Source organism: Balaenoptera physalus, assembly GCF_965194825.1.
Source record: "Balaenoptera physalus genome assembly, chromosome: 1".
Classification (NCBI taxonomy): domain Eukaryota; kingdom Metazoa; phylum Chordata; class Mammalia; order Artiodactyla; family Balaenopteridae; genus Balaenoptera; species Balaenoptera physalus.
In genome coordinates, this window is record NC_138882.1 from 188,929,928 (window position 1) to 188,943,989 (window position 14,062).

Sequence of the window (14,062 nt, forward strand, 5' to 3'; positions counted from 1 at the left end):
TTTACTTTTAAAATCTGGCAATTTGTCTTCCCACTTAAATAATGTCTGGTTACTTGAATATCATTGCATTAGAACGTTAAGTACTTTTAAACCACTAAATTTAAAAAAATCTCCTAATCTATCTTAAAAAATCAGTTTCTGCATTAATATGGCTAGAATTCTAGAAAGGAAGGTATTTTAGAAATCTAATTTCATTTAGCTTAATCAACCCATTTTACCATAGAGGAAACGAGTGAAGTTGTTATTGTTGTTACCAGTGTGATATTTTTATAGCTCAGAATATGAAAAGTAGGAAACATAGTGGAGGCCAGCCAAGAGTATCTTTAACCCTGTTTCTCTCTATAATAAATAATGTTCAGAAAGCATAAATTTGGGTGATTTGTTATGAACCTTTCATGTGCAGTTGAGTCAGGGTAGATGATAAAACTGGAGTAGAGTTTTAAAAATTCTGAAGACAGGGTACATTGTATTGACAAAGTTACACTTTTAAATTTTGTATCACTTTTTTATGCGAATATCTCAGAAATCTGCACACTGTGCTGGAATCAGTCTTGGATATGACAGGAGCTTTAGAAATGATCTCATGCAGCTTTGGATGTGATCCTCTTTGTCTGAGCACTGACATCAGTTGACCAGTCCCCGCTGGAACTCATCGGGGAACTCCTTCCGTTTTGGAGGGCAGCCCTCCGTGTCAGAAAGACCTTGGTATTGGTTCTGCCTCTGGATCCCCGCAGAATAAGTGCTGGCGCCCTAGGAGTGTCGTGGAATGGCGAAGAACATGGACTCTCCAGCCAACTACTGGGGTTCACATCCCAGCTCTGCTATTCCCGTGCTGGGTGCCCACCAACAGGCTCCTTAATCTCTGTGTGCCTGAGTTTCTTCCTCTGTAAAAGGCAGATAATAGTACCTAAACTCAGGCACACAGAGATAAGGAGCCTGTTGGTGTTTATATGTTTAACCCTTATGTATTTAACCCTATAAGATTAAACAGATTTTGCCAGTGTTTAGAACACTAGAGTATACTTTATGTGTTTGCTGTTTTATTAACTCAAATCCATAGAACTCTCCCCTCCCTTTTTAAAATTTGAGGTGAAATTCTCATAGCATAAAATGAACGTAGCATTTTTAAAAAATTATTATTTATTTATTTTTATTTATTTATTTGGCTGTGTTGGGTCTTTGTTTCTGTGCGAGGGCTTCCTCTAGTTGCGGCAAGTGGGGGCCACTCTTCATTGCGGTGCGCGGGCCTCTCACTATCGCGGCCTCTCTCGTTGCGGAGCACAGGCTCCAGACGCGCAGGCTCAGTAGTTGTGGCTCACGGGCCTAGTTGCTCCGCGGCATGTGGGATCTTCCCAGACCAGGGCTTGAACCCGTGTCCCCTGCATTAGCAGGCAGATTCTCAACCACTGCACCACCAGGGAAGCCCCCTGAACATAGCATTTTTAAAAATTAATAAACTTTTTTGGTTATATTTTAATGGACTCAAAGAGAATGTATAACAAGTGTGCCATGTGGAGAGTTAACAGTGGCCTTGCAGATAAGCCTAGAGGTTTTTGTCACCCTGAACTCCAACCTGAATAGCATTTGATATAAAATAAATGAAGTCAGCCTTCTTCAGTATTGACCCAACCTAAGAGATTATTATTACTGCATCTCATTAGCCTTCAGTTCAGCCAGAAAGTCTCTTCTGCTTGAATGTTTGAGTCTGGAACCCTTCCCTTTTAGCCTTAACTCACATCCTGAATGTATCTCTATTCATTGTCTGCTCCAGAGCTTCTTGAACTTTCTTTGTTCACAGTACCTTGGGTGCCTCAGTAATCTTTTCACAGAGCCTTCAAGCTAAAAGAAATGCCCAGCAATTCTGTTTAACTCCTTAGGTCCAAACAGCTAATCATGTATATCCTAACATCTTTATATTTATATCCTAATAACTTAGTAGCTGTTTAAAAAAACACAAATTGAAAGAAAAAATAATATAATAATACTTTTAATTCATCTTAAAATAATCACAGGAACTTACTCATGGGATATGTGCTCCTGTTGAGTACAGCAACAACTTCTCAAAGCTTGAAGTAAGATCGGACATGGATGCCTTCTTTTCTAGTCTGTGTTGATTTTCACAGGCCACTTCCTTGGGTCACAGCAACTGCTAAAAACTCAGCCTTGCAAAGCTGTGACACCATAAAAAGGAATGCATTGCAATCTAATGTTGAGCTGTGAACTACCTCGAACTAGCAGTTTGTCTGGTACCTGACAGACTCAAAGTATCACTTGTTTCCTTCAAATTTAAAATATCCTATGTCTCCCCTGTACGTTTGCAGGGATGCCTTGGTGCATAAGTTTAGGGAACATGGATCTACTTAGAAGCACAGAATTAATTAAATGCTAAGATGCTTCGAGAATCCACTGCATTAAAAAAAAAATAATAAAAATTAATAAACTATATTTTTTAGAACAGTTTTAGGTTCATAGCAAAATTGAATGGAAAGTACAGAGAGTTTCCTTATACCCCAGTCCCCATACATGTACAACCTCCCCCATTATTAATATCCTGCACCATAGGGTATGTTTATTTCAATTGAGGAACATTGACACAGTGTCAATGTCCATAGTTTAAGGTTCACTCTTAGTGTTGTGCATTCTGTGGTTTTTGACAAATGTATAATGACATGTATCTACCATTGTAGTATCATACAAAGTAATTTCACTGCCCTAAATCTTCTGTGCTCATCTGTTCATCCCTCCATCCCCATGAACTCCTAGTGACCACTGATCCTTTTACTGTCTCTGTAGTTTTGCTTTGTTTTTTAAGAGAAAGTTTTTATTTATTTATTTATTTATTTATTTGCGCTGCATCTTAGTTGAGGCACGTGGGCTCCTTAGTTGCGGCTCACCAGCTCCTTAGTTGCAGCACGCGAACTCTTAATTGCAGCATGCATGTGGGATGTAATTCCCCGACCAGGGATTGAACCCGTGCCTCCCACAGTGGAAGCTCAGAGCCCTAACCACTGGACCGCCAGGGAAGTCCCATCCTTAGTTTTGCTTTTTCCAGAATGTCCTATAGCTGGAATTGTACAGCATGTAGCCTTTTCAGATTGGCTTCTGTCACTCAGTAATGCATTTAAGTTTCCTCCATGTCTTTTCATGGCTTGATAGCTCATTTCTGTTTAGTGCTGAGTAATATTCCATTGTCTGGATGCACCACAGTTTATCCATTCACCTACTGAAGCACATCTTGGTTACTTCCAAGTTTTGGGCAATTATGGATAAAGCCGCTATAAACATCCGTGTGCAGGTTTTTGTGTGGACCTAAGTTTTCCACTCATTTGGGTAAATACCAAGGAGCACGATTGCTGGATCACATGATAAGCATATGTTTAGCTTTATAAGAAACTGCCAAACTGTCTTCCAGAGTGTCTGTACCATTTTGCATTCCCTCGGGCAGTGAATGACAGTTCCTGTTGTTTTACATTCTTGCCCGCATTTGGTGTTACCAGTGTTCTGGAATTTGGCCATTCTAATAGGTGTGTGGTGGTATCATGGTTGTTTTAATTTGCAATTCCTTAATGACATATGATGTTGAACATCTTTTCATTACTTTCTTTCCATCTGTATATCTTTATTGATGAGGTGTATGTTCACATCTTTTGCCCATTTAAAAAATTGTATTGTTTGTTTTCTTATTGTTGAGTTTTAAGAGTTTTTTTGGTGTGTTTCAGATAACAGTCCTTTATCAGACGTGTCTTTGCAAATATTTTCTTTTAATTAGTGTTAACAGTATATCTTTCTCCATCCCTTTACTTTTTTCTTTTTTTTTTTAAGCATCCAACATCTTTTTAATAACAAGGTAGGATCTGGGGTTAGTTCTTATAGCCACGGCTGGCCTGTTGGCCTCTGGCGCGCTCGAACTTGCGGCCCTTGGAGCGTACGTAGGGTTTGGTGTGGCTGTGCGGGGTTCCTGCGTATACACCTCTCGGCCGTTGCGAGGACCGGAGAGGAGGACAGTGCCACAGCCCTTGGGGGAGTCCAGGGCCAGCTGGTCGAAGGTGAGGATCTTGCCCTCGACCTTGAGGATGAGGCTCTGGGCGCAGCTGCTCGCTCGAAGAGAACACACCTTCGGTTTGGGCACCTCCTGGACACGCACGTCATCGGTTATGGTCCCCACCGCCACAGCTGTCTTGCTTTCCCGGCTAGGAAGCTTCATCTTCCGAATCATCTGGGAAGGAGACAGAGGTGGCCGGTTGGTGTGGCTCATGACCAACCTCTTCAGTACAACTTGATTGAAGGTGAGGTTGGTTCGTCTGGCCAGAAACCTGTACAGCTTGACCAACAGCTTTAAGTAGATGTCCTGGCTCTTGGGCTCCTTGCGTCGAACGTTTCGGTCCTTGTTGTGGCGGATGTCAACGCCCATGATGGCGCCTCCTCCTTGGCCAGGTCCGGAAAGCATCCCTTTACTTTTGATCTATATGTGTCTTTATATGTAAAGTGGGTTTCTTGTAGAAAACACATAGTTGGGTCTTGTTTTTTTTTTTTTTTTTCTAATCTGACAATCTCTTTTAATTGGTATATTTAGACCTTTGATGTTTAAGGTGATTGTTGATATAGCTGGTTTAATATCTACCATATTTGTTACTGTTTGTTGCACTTGCTCTTTGTTCCTCTTTATGTTTTCCATGTTTTTTTGCCTTTTTTGTGGTGTTAATGAGTATTTTATATGACTCCATTTTCTCTCTTTTCTTAACATATCAATTATACTTCTTTTTCTTACTTTTTTTCATGGTTGCCCTAGAGTTTCCACTGGACATTTACAACTTATCTACAAGTCCACTTTCAGATAACACTATTACTGCTTCACAGGTAGGGCAAGTACCTTTTAATGACAAAATATTCCTGATTCTTCCCTCCTATCCCTTGTATCATTGTTGTCATTGAGTCAGTTATATACATAAGCCTTCAAGAACATATATATGCACATAAGTATACATTATCAAGTACATTGTTGCTGTTACTATTTTGAACAAACTTATCTGTTAGATCAATTAAGAATAAGAAAAACTAAAAATAAGAAAAATATTTTATCCTCACTTATTCATACTCCAGTGCTCTTCTTTATGGAGATCTGAGTTTCTGACATGATTTTCCTTCTTACTGGCAACAGAGTCCCTCAATTTTTGTTTGTCTGAGAAAGTCTTTAATTTTTCTTCAATTTTGAAGGATAATTTTGCAGGATACAGAATTCTAGGCTGGCTTTTTTTTTTTTCTCAACGCTTTAAATATTTCACTTTGTTCTCTTCTTGCTTGTATGGATTCTGAGAAGTCAGATGTAATTCTTATATTTGCTCCTTGGTAGGTAAGGTATTTTTCCCCACTCTGGCTTCTTTCAAGATTTTTTCTTTAACTTTCATTTTCTGCAGTTTGAGTATGATATGCCTAGGTGTAGTTTTTGTTTGTTTGCTTTGCATTTATCCTGGTAGGTGTTCTCTGAGCTTCTTAGATCTGTGGTTTGGTGTCTGACATTCATTTGAGGGCAGTTCTTTCATTGTTGCTTCACTCTGTTCCTTCCTTCTCCTTCAGGTATTCCCATTTATGCATTGTCATACCTCTTGTAGTTGTACAAGTTCCCACAGTTCTTGGATTTTCTGTTCTGGGTTTTTTGTTTTGTTTTGTTTTTCAGTCTCTTCTCTCTTTGCTTTTCAGTTTTGGGAGTTTCTGTTGTCATATTCTCACACTCAAAGAGTGTTTCCTCAGCTGTGTTCAGTCTCCTAATGAGCCCCTCAGAGGCATTCTTCAGTTCTGTTAGAGTTCTTGATCTCTAGCATTTCTTTTTTATTCTTTCTTAGAACTTTCATCTGTTTACATTATCCCTCTGTTCTTGCATGTTAGTTTTAACATTAAAGCTCTTACCATATTAATCATAGTTTTGTTTTTTTTTTTAATTCCTGGTCTGATAATTCCTACTTTCCTACCGTATGTGACTCTGGTTCTGATGCTTGTTCAGTCTCTTAAAAGTGTGTTTTTGCTTTTTGGTATGCCTTGTAATTTTTTTTTTTTTTTTTTTTTTTTGCCTTGTGGCTTGTGGGATCTTAGTTCCCCAACCAGGGATTGAACCCAGGCCATGGCAATGAAAGCACTGAGTCCTAACCACTGGACTGCCAGGGATCCCCTGCCTTGTAATTTTTTGTTGCAAGGAGGACATGATGTACTGGGTGGAAGGAACTGTGGTAAAGTGGCCTTCAGTGATACAGCAGTAAAGCTGTGGGAGAGGCAGTGTTCTAGAGTCCTGTGATTAGGTCCTGGTCTTTCAGTGAACCTGTGCCCTTGGTCTGTGAACTTCACCAGGGCTTCTCAGGCCCCCTCCCATCCTTAAGTGGGACAGGATAGCTAGAGTGGGCTGGATTTGTGTATTTCCCTTCCCCCAAGTAGGTTAGGCTCTGATACAACCCCAGCAGGTTAGTTAGGCGCTGGTTAAATAGCTAACCTGTTGAGAAGAACAGAATGCTCTGGCTTATTTCAGAATGGTTCCTTTTCCCCTCCCCCTGCTGGAGGCACAAGGGGACTTTTCCCCTGATACTCACTGTAAGGACCTGGCAGGGCTCCTGGAGGTAAAACAGAAGTGTGGGGAACCCCGGATGACTGGGTCCCCCTGGAGGTTTTAGCCCTCAGAGTTGTCCATGGTAGCCTCCAGCAATTCATCAGTTTACAGTTTGCATTTTCCTCCCCTGGCACTGGTTTCCTGGAGGATTCTGCCCATGGGTTTCTGCTCTGGAAAGCTGTGATCCTCTGTGTAGTTCTGCTGTCTGTCTCTGCCATTTTGGGGGCAGCAGTTTGCCCTGGGACCTCACTTCTCTGATGGATCTAAGAAGAGTTGTTGATGTTTCAGTTCAGCTTTTCCCTTGTTAGCATGGAGTGACGACTTTTTTTTCTTAATATATTAAAATTTTTTTAAATTTTATTTATTTTTGGCTGCATTGGGTCTTTGTTGCTGCGCGTGGGCTTTCTCTAGTTGCGGCGAGCGGGGGGCTACTCTTTGTTGCGGTACGTGGGCTTCTCATTGCGGTGCCTTCTCTTGTTGCAGAGCACGGGCTCTAGGTGCGCGGGCTTCAGTAGTTGTGGCATATGGGCTCAGTAGTTGTGGCACATGGGCTCAGTAGTTGTGGTGCACGGGCTTAGTTGCTCCACGGCATGTGGGATCTTCCCGGACCAGGGCTCGAACCTGTGTCCCCTGCATTGGCAGGCAGATTCTTGACCACTGCGCCACCAGGGAAACCGCAGAGTGGTGACTTCTAAGCTCCTTACATGCTGGACCAGAAGCCGCGAATTCTCAACGTAACATTTTAAAGCGTGTAGGTAATTCAGTGGCATATAGTATATTCACAGTGTTGTGTAACCACCACCTCTGGGCAGTTCCAAAACATTTCATCGCCCCAAAGAAAACCTTATATCCTTTAAACAGTCACTCCCCATTCACCTCTCCCCCCAGTCCCTGGCAGCCACTCCTCTGCTTTCTGTCTCTATGGATTTAATTATTCTGAATATTTCATGAGACCTTTTATATATGACTTCTTACACTTAACGTAATGTTTTTGAGGTTCATCCCCATTGCAGCATATATCAGTACTTCATTCCTTTTTATGGGTGAATAATATTCCATCGTATGTATATACCACATTTTGTTTATCCATTCATCTGTTGATGGACATTTTGGATTGTTTCCACCTGTTAGCTGTCATGAATAGCACTGTTATGAATATGCACACATGGGTAATTGTTTGAGTACCTGTTTTAAATTCTTAGGGGTTTATACTTAAGAGTGGGATTATTGGGTCATATGGTAATTTTGTTTAATTTATTGAGGAACCACCAAACAGTGGCTGAACCATCTTGCATCCCCGCCCACAAGGGGAGTTACCATCCCCTCCCCTCCCGACACCAACTTTTTATATACCAACTTGTTCTTCGTGTGATGTATTTCCAAAATCTCTCTGCCAACCTGCCTGGTTTCTTGTCCTTGGGTGCTCCATGGTGTAGACACCACCTTTCAGACAGGGCAGAAGGTTTAATAGAGTTCCACCCACAGGAGCAGAGTTGGGGTGGCGTGTAGCTAGTACCCCTTGTCCAAGCTTCTCAGCTGCCCCCTCACACCGACTTTATTAACCTGAACCCCAGGACCCCCCACTTTGGTGCTGAACCCTAACCGGATGCTCTGCACTGGTGCAGGTGTTCACATTCGTCTTCATTACATTTCTTCTTGCTGCACGTGACCCGCCTCTCCATGCTGTCAGGTAATTTTGAATCCTGACTCCACAGTTTCTATCTGTCCATTCTAGCTTCTTGTGATTTTCAACTTTGATATAAAGGATGAAGAGCACCAACCAAGAATGAGCCTTTGAAAGATTACCAGAGTCTGGTCCAGGTTTCCTGGGTGCATTATTCAGTGACCGTTTGGGATGGCCATTGTAAATCCACCCACTTTTATTTCCATTCAGTTTCCACCTTGCCACTCAAAAGGAAATGAGGAGAGACCTCGTCAAATGCCTTTTCAAGGTTTAATACACTATTGCTAGAGTTTCAAATGGGTCTTGGTAAGTAAAGTTTTTATCAAGGCGCTTTGGAAATTGAAGCCGATGTTATTTTTCCAGCTTTCCTGTGACTTTCCTAATAACCCTCTCAAAAGAGAAAACGTTTAATACCTTGTTCTTGTGAATAATGTCATCAGCTCTTTGTGATTTTTTTTCCTTCTCTAAAGGCACAGAAACCAATCTAGAATTTTTTCCATGGTCAGTGTCAGACTCACTGAAGCATAGCTAAAAATGTCCATCTTCTGCCCATTCTTGAACCAGGTATCATCTTTCACAGATTCCTTAAATATCAACCATAGTATAGGAATTCCCTGGCAGGCCAGTGGTTAGGACTCTGCGCTTCCACTGCAGGGGTCCTGGGTTTGATCCCTGGTCGGGGAACTAGGATCCCACAAGCTGTGTGGCACAGCCAAAAATTAAAAGGTCAGCCATAGTGTAGGTTTGAAATTCTTCACTCCCCCCCCCCAACCACTGCCGCCCCGCAATTCTATCTATAAGTTTTCTCACTGTCCTGGAGTTTGAAACACCCAGAATAACTTAGGGGAATTATGTCCTTGTCGTCTTCCTTCACGTCTTCCCCAGTCTTGGACTTTAACTGTCTCATCATTATATTGATTCTGCTCTTCTTTTTTTTTTTTTAATATTTATTTATTTAATTTATTTATTATGCTGTGCCAGGTCTTAGCCATGGCACTCGGGATCTTTTAGTTGTGGCACGTGGGATCTAGTTCCCTGACCAGGGCTCAAACCCGGGCCCCCTGCATTGGGAGCGCAGAGTCTTGACCGCTGGACCACCAGGGAAGTCCCGATTCTGCTTTTCTTCACGTAAATGTGCTTCTTGAGAGACTCGGTGGCAAAATAAGATTGAGCTGTTTCATTTTCTGTGTTGATCACAAAACCTTTACATTTATTTTAAATAGGGTAAGAATTCTATGGAAAAGCATTTATCTTGTTATCGTTGGTATTGTAGGAATGTAGGTTAATAAAGGAGCAAAAAATCGGGGAGCAAGGACAGGATTTTTATATTTTTGCGGTCAGCTGTCTCGGGTTTTTTAGGCAATTCTAGTCAACTTAATGACAGTACTTTGGGTAACAGCTGTTAAGAATGTTGTATTGATAGTCAATGTCAGAAGGTCTTGAACACTGTGTGGCCTTTTCTGAACTATATATGATAAAGTTTTCCATTGTATATGAAGGTCAGGAGACTAAAAAAACACACAGAACTTGGAAATTGCCACCGGACTATTATGTTACGATTCAGGACAGCGCCCTGTCCTATTTTAATTCAAGACAAATGTGATAACGATAAAGAAGAAAGAAAAGGGCAAACCTGGCCTGTATTTTCTGGTAACATAGCAAAAAAAGGAAATTTAAGGAAATCATGACAGGTGCTTTTTTGCATAACTAGATTTCTGATTGACTTGCGTTGTAAGCGTTAATTGAAAAATGGATGTGTACAAATCACCAACTTGAAATGCTCTAACAGTGGTTTGGCAGTAGATTTGTTCCTGTCGTGCTATATATTTAATTCTATAGGAAACTGCATAAAAATATATGTACTCTGAATAACTTCCATGCACTTAAGATATGAACTGAGAGGTGTTAAAGGGCCCTGTTCCAAAAATATTTTCCTCCACCAGCTGGCAGGGCGCCTGCGTTTCTTACCTTAGTTTCTACTTTTGTATTAAATCATTGAAATCCTTGGCACAGTGCAAGTGTGGGTATCTTGTCATTATCCTTCATTTGCACCCAACTCAAATTAGTTTCTCAGACTAGCAGGCCAGTCCTAGCAGGATTGTGAGGAAGTGGAAAGTTGGAGCAGGTAAGTTAAGGTTTGGTACAAATGAAGAGGTCAGGAAAATCTGGAAGCACACACTGACGGGGGTGGCTGGGGGGTGGGGAGGGAGGCAGGTATGTATGTTGGTAACCCTGCGTGTGCAGAAAGGCAGTGGAGTGACCTGAAGATAAAGTTCACAATTTTGCATGGCCTCGCCTGTGAAAAATGCTGTCTATTACATCTCAGCGAATTAAGTCATGCATGAGATGCTTTTGCTTAAGGAGGGCTCTTGTGCTAAGACAAAACCAGTGGCCATAGGTGGTACCAGTTGTAAGTATCCCAGAAGAGCGAATCCGAAGACAGGTGCCTCCCCAAATAGCTCTCTGGGGGTGGGGATGGGTTGGGGTAGAGGTGCATACAGAGGGCAGGAAAGCATTTAAGGGAGCAAAAGTGGAAATTGCCCAGTTTCTCTTAAAGAGAACTCTCCAAAGGCCTCTGTTCATGAGCCTCGCATGATACGTTCGTTCATTGTTGGGGATTGCAGCAGAATCTCCTGGAGACCGTCCCGTTCCAAACCTGCCCAGCCCCAGGTCAGTCTGACTGGCTCAGATTCCAGGGTGCAGCCCAGGAGACAAGGTCTGGAAGATATGGCCCGCACCCTGGTTATGGAGCACTGCTGTGGTGCATGAAGTCAGTGTATTCTTTGCCCTCTGTGGTTTGAGCTCCCCTCCTCTGTTAGGATACAAATTTTAAGAAGTTTCTCCAGTTTCCCACCTCTTCTGCCCGTCACAAAGCCGCGTTCTGAGATATCTCAATAATCATGCACGAATAGCCACCACCAGAGGGAACAGAGCATGAGAAAAGCTCATAGGGCCCCCTGAACCTAACCCGAGCACCCACCACGCTGGTCAGAGAAGATCCCCAGGTTCCCTGGGGATGTCGGCCTGCAGACTGCCCACCTGTGGGGTATTGTGGGACTCGGGCCAGGTGCCTCCTCCGTTCCCAGGGATGCCGCAGCTGAGGGCAGGGCTCCCCGCACAAGGGGCTGCAGAGTATTCATGACCAGGACCCTGGAGGAATCCTGTGAGCCCAGAGCACTTCCGCCTGGACCCCTCCCAACGCAAACACTGAGGGAGACCCCTGACCTCCCAGAAGTTTGAGGGCTGTCTGCCCTGTGCGTCTCGCCCGTCACCTGGAACTTCTGGAGGAGTCGGGCAAGAGCTTTTGCCGTTGGAAATGGTGTTGCAGCTGAACGCGAGGCTCCCACGCTGGAGTGGCTGCCGCGTCACGTTTGTGACATTCAAGAGAGGCTTTCAGCACGTGGGATAGTTGTCATGAAGCTCAGGAGACAACAGTGGAACACAGGCATCACAGTTAGACCTGCGGGTTCTGTTTTAGGTTGGTACCTGGCCTGTTCGTGTGATGGGGTAAATCTCAATATTGAGTAAAACAGAATTTGATGAGAAAAGTAACTGATTTCACTTCTTGTTAGGGAAGTGTTTTCATTTGCTTACTAGAAAATCTGTGAATGTGATATTGTTACTTTGGAGCGTTAAATCCAACTTACTATGGAAATCAGAGTGCTAGAAAATGAGATAATGGGCACCTGAAGGGTAGGTAGCCTCATATTTATTTATTTATTTGGCCGCGCTGTGCGGCATGTGGGATCTTATTAGTTCCCCGACCAGGGATCGAACCTGTGCTCCCTGCATTGGAAGCGCAGAGTCTTAACCACTGGACCACCAGGGAAGTCCCTCCGTAGCCTATTTAAATGTTAAAAAAATATTTGTTGGAGGCTGCTTTAAAATATTCACATTTTCCTGATAATTGTGAGTAAAATATGCTAAATACCTCCCTTAATGGCTTCGGATCGGTTATTATACTGTGTTGTGGATGGTACATGTAGGTCTTCGTGGACGCATCTAGAGAGCAGACCTGGAACTTGTTTAAAGAAGGATATCCTTATTCTATTGCCTATCCATCCATCTGCCCATCTGCCCATCCACCCACCCAGTTTCCTTTTCATCTTTCTCATAACAGTGAAGTAAGAGTGTTTAATTATGTAACCTCCTGACTAGTGTAACAAAGATGCTCTTCTAGAAAATTACTTAGGGGAACAAGATGGAAGCAGCCCTCTTGGAAGTTGTTATTTTTTTTTATTATTCTCAATAAAAGCGTAAGGCTTCTGTCTTTATCACTTGGGCTTTTCACCATTATTCAAAGCATACTCTTATCATTTCAGCTTCAAATTAACTTCTTTATTACTTTCAGCCTCTCTGTGTCACTAGCCTTTACTTTCTTTAAAAATGCGGCAAGTGTCTTTCCTAATTTGTATTTATTTCTTCCTTGGCTCTCTCCTGGGGTCATGTGGGGAAGTCTCCATGAACTATTAAGATATTGCTGCTGAAGACTGTGAAATACAATTTGAGAACCACAGCATAAAAGAAATGTAGTTTTACAGTTTGATTTCCAGTTACATCGAGGTGCTAGGTGAAGACGCCAGGTTTCTGAGGGTCAGCTAATAGAGATTTCACTGTTTGGGAATAGTGATTCTTATCAGAACTGGTGTCAGCAGGCGTATGAAGCCCCTAAAACCTCCCGCCACGTGCCACGTGTGTTTTTGCATTTTTACCTTGGGAGGGGGTTCGTGGCTTTCATTAGATTCTCAAAAGAGTCCATGATCTGAAAAGGTCCTGAATGTTGTTTTAGGAGGACCTGCCTCTTTACTAACAAACCTTCAGTTATTTGTCTCTTAGGTGTGTGGGGATGCTATGTTTAAGCCAGACTTAATATCAGAAATTCCACTTGGATTTTTTTTAATCCTAATTTTTTAAAAGCACATTTGAGATCATCACACCCTGATTGCTCAAAAACAGCATTGTGACTGTTGCTGTCTCCTGCCCCATTGTGTAGTTACATCTTTTAGGAAATCAGTCTCACTGGTGAGTAAAATTGAGCATATACAGTGCCCGGCACATAGTCAGTGCTCAGGAAATATGTGTTGTATTTGATGTTGAATCTACAAAACTAGATATATTCAAGCCAGTAGAATTTTCAGGTCAAAACAGAAGCAAATTGAAATATGTCGATGAAAAAAATTTTTAATGACAGTCTCAATGAACATCAACAAATACAAAATAAAATTGCTCTGTACAACATCAGCAAATCAAATCCAACAGTATATCAATACAAAAAATAATTATACACCATGACCAAATGGGATTTATTCTGTGTGCACAACGCTGTTTCAGCATTAAAAAATCAGTAATCCATCATATCAACAGGTTAAAAAAAAATCATGATCATATAAATCAATGCAGAAATAGCATTTGACAAAATCCAACACTCGTTCATGGTAAAAACTCCAGCAAGTTAGGAATAGAGGGGAACTCTCTCAACCTGATAACATCTACAATAAAACCTACTTAATAAACATACTTAATGGTGAAACAAAAATTGGGAGGTTGTGGAAACCATTAAAGCTTTATTGTTTAAGGATGATCAATGGTTTAAAGTTTTTTTCTTTCATAGCAGTCAAATTCATGATGAAACATCACAGACAGAGAGATGTATTGAGTTAAATTATTTGATATACCAAAACAGATTAGTATGAATCCTGACTGGATATTTGATGATATTAAGTAATTACTGTGAAGTTTTAGGTGATAGTGCCATTATGGTTGGTTTCCAAAAGAGTCATCTTTTA

General features: G+C 41.8%; 1 protein-coding gene and 1 pseudogene across 4 annotated transcripts in view; one reads left to right on the plus strand and one right to left on the minus strand.

Annotated features, from left to right (window-relative positions):
- CLSTN1 (calsyntenin 1) overlaps positions 1 to 14,062 on the plus strand; it is a 78,195-nt gene that overhangs the window by 13,270 nt on the left and 50,863 nt on the right. The window lies entirely within an intron of this gene.
- On the minus strand, positions 1,755 to 4,463 carry LOC309660611 (large ribosomal subunit protein eL18 pseudogene; annotated as a pseudogene). The gene has a single exon. The product of its transcript is annotated as a large ribosomal subunit protein eL18 pseudogene (transcript).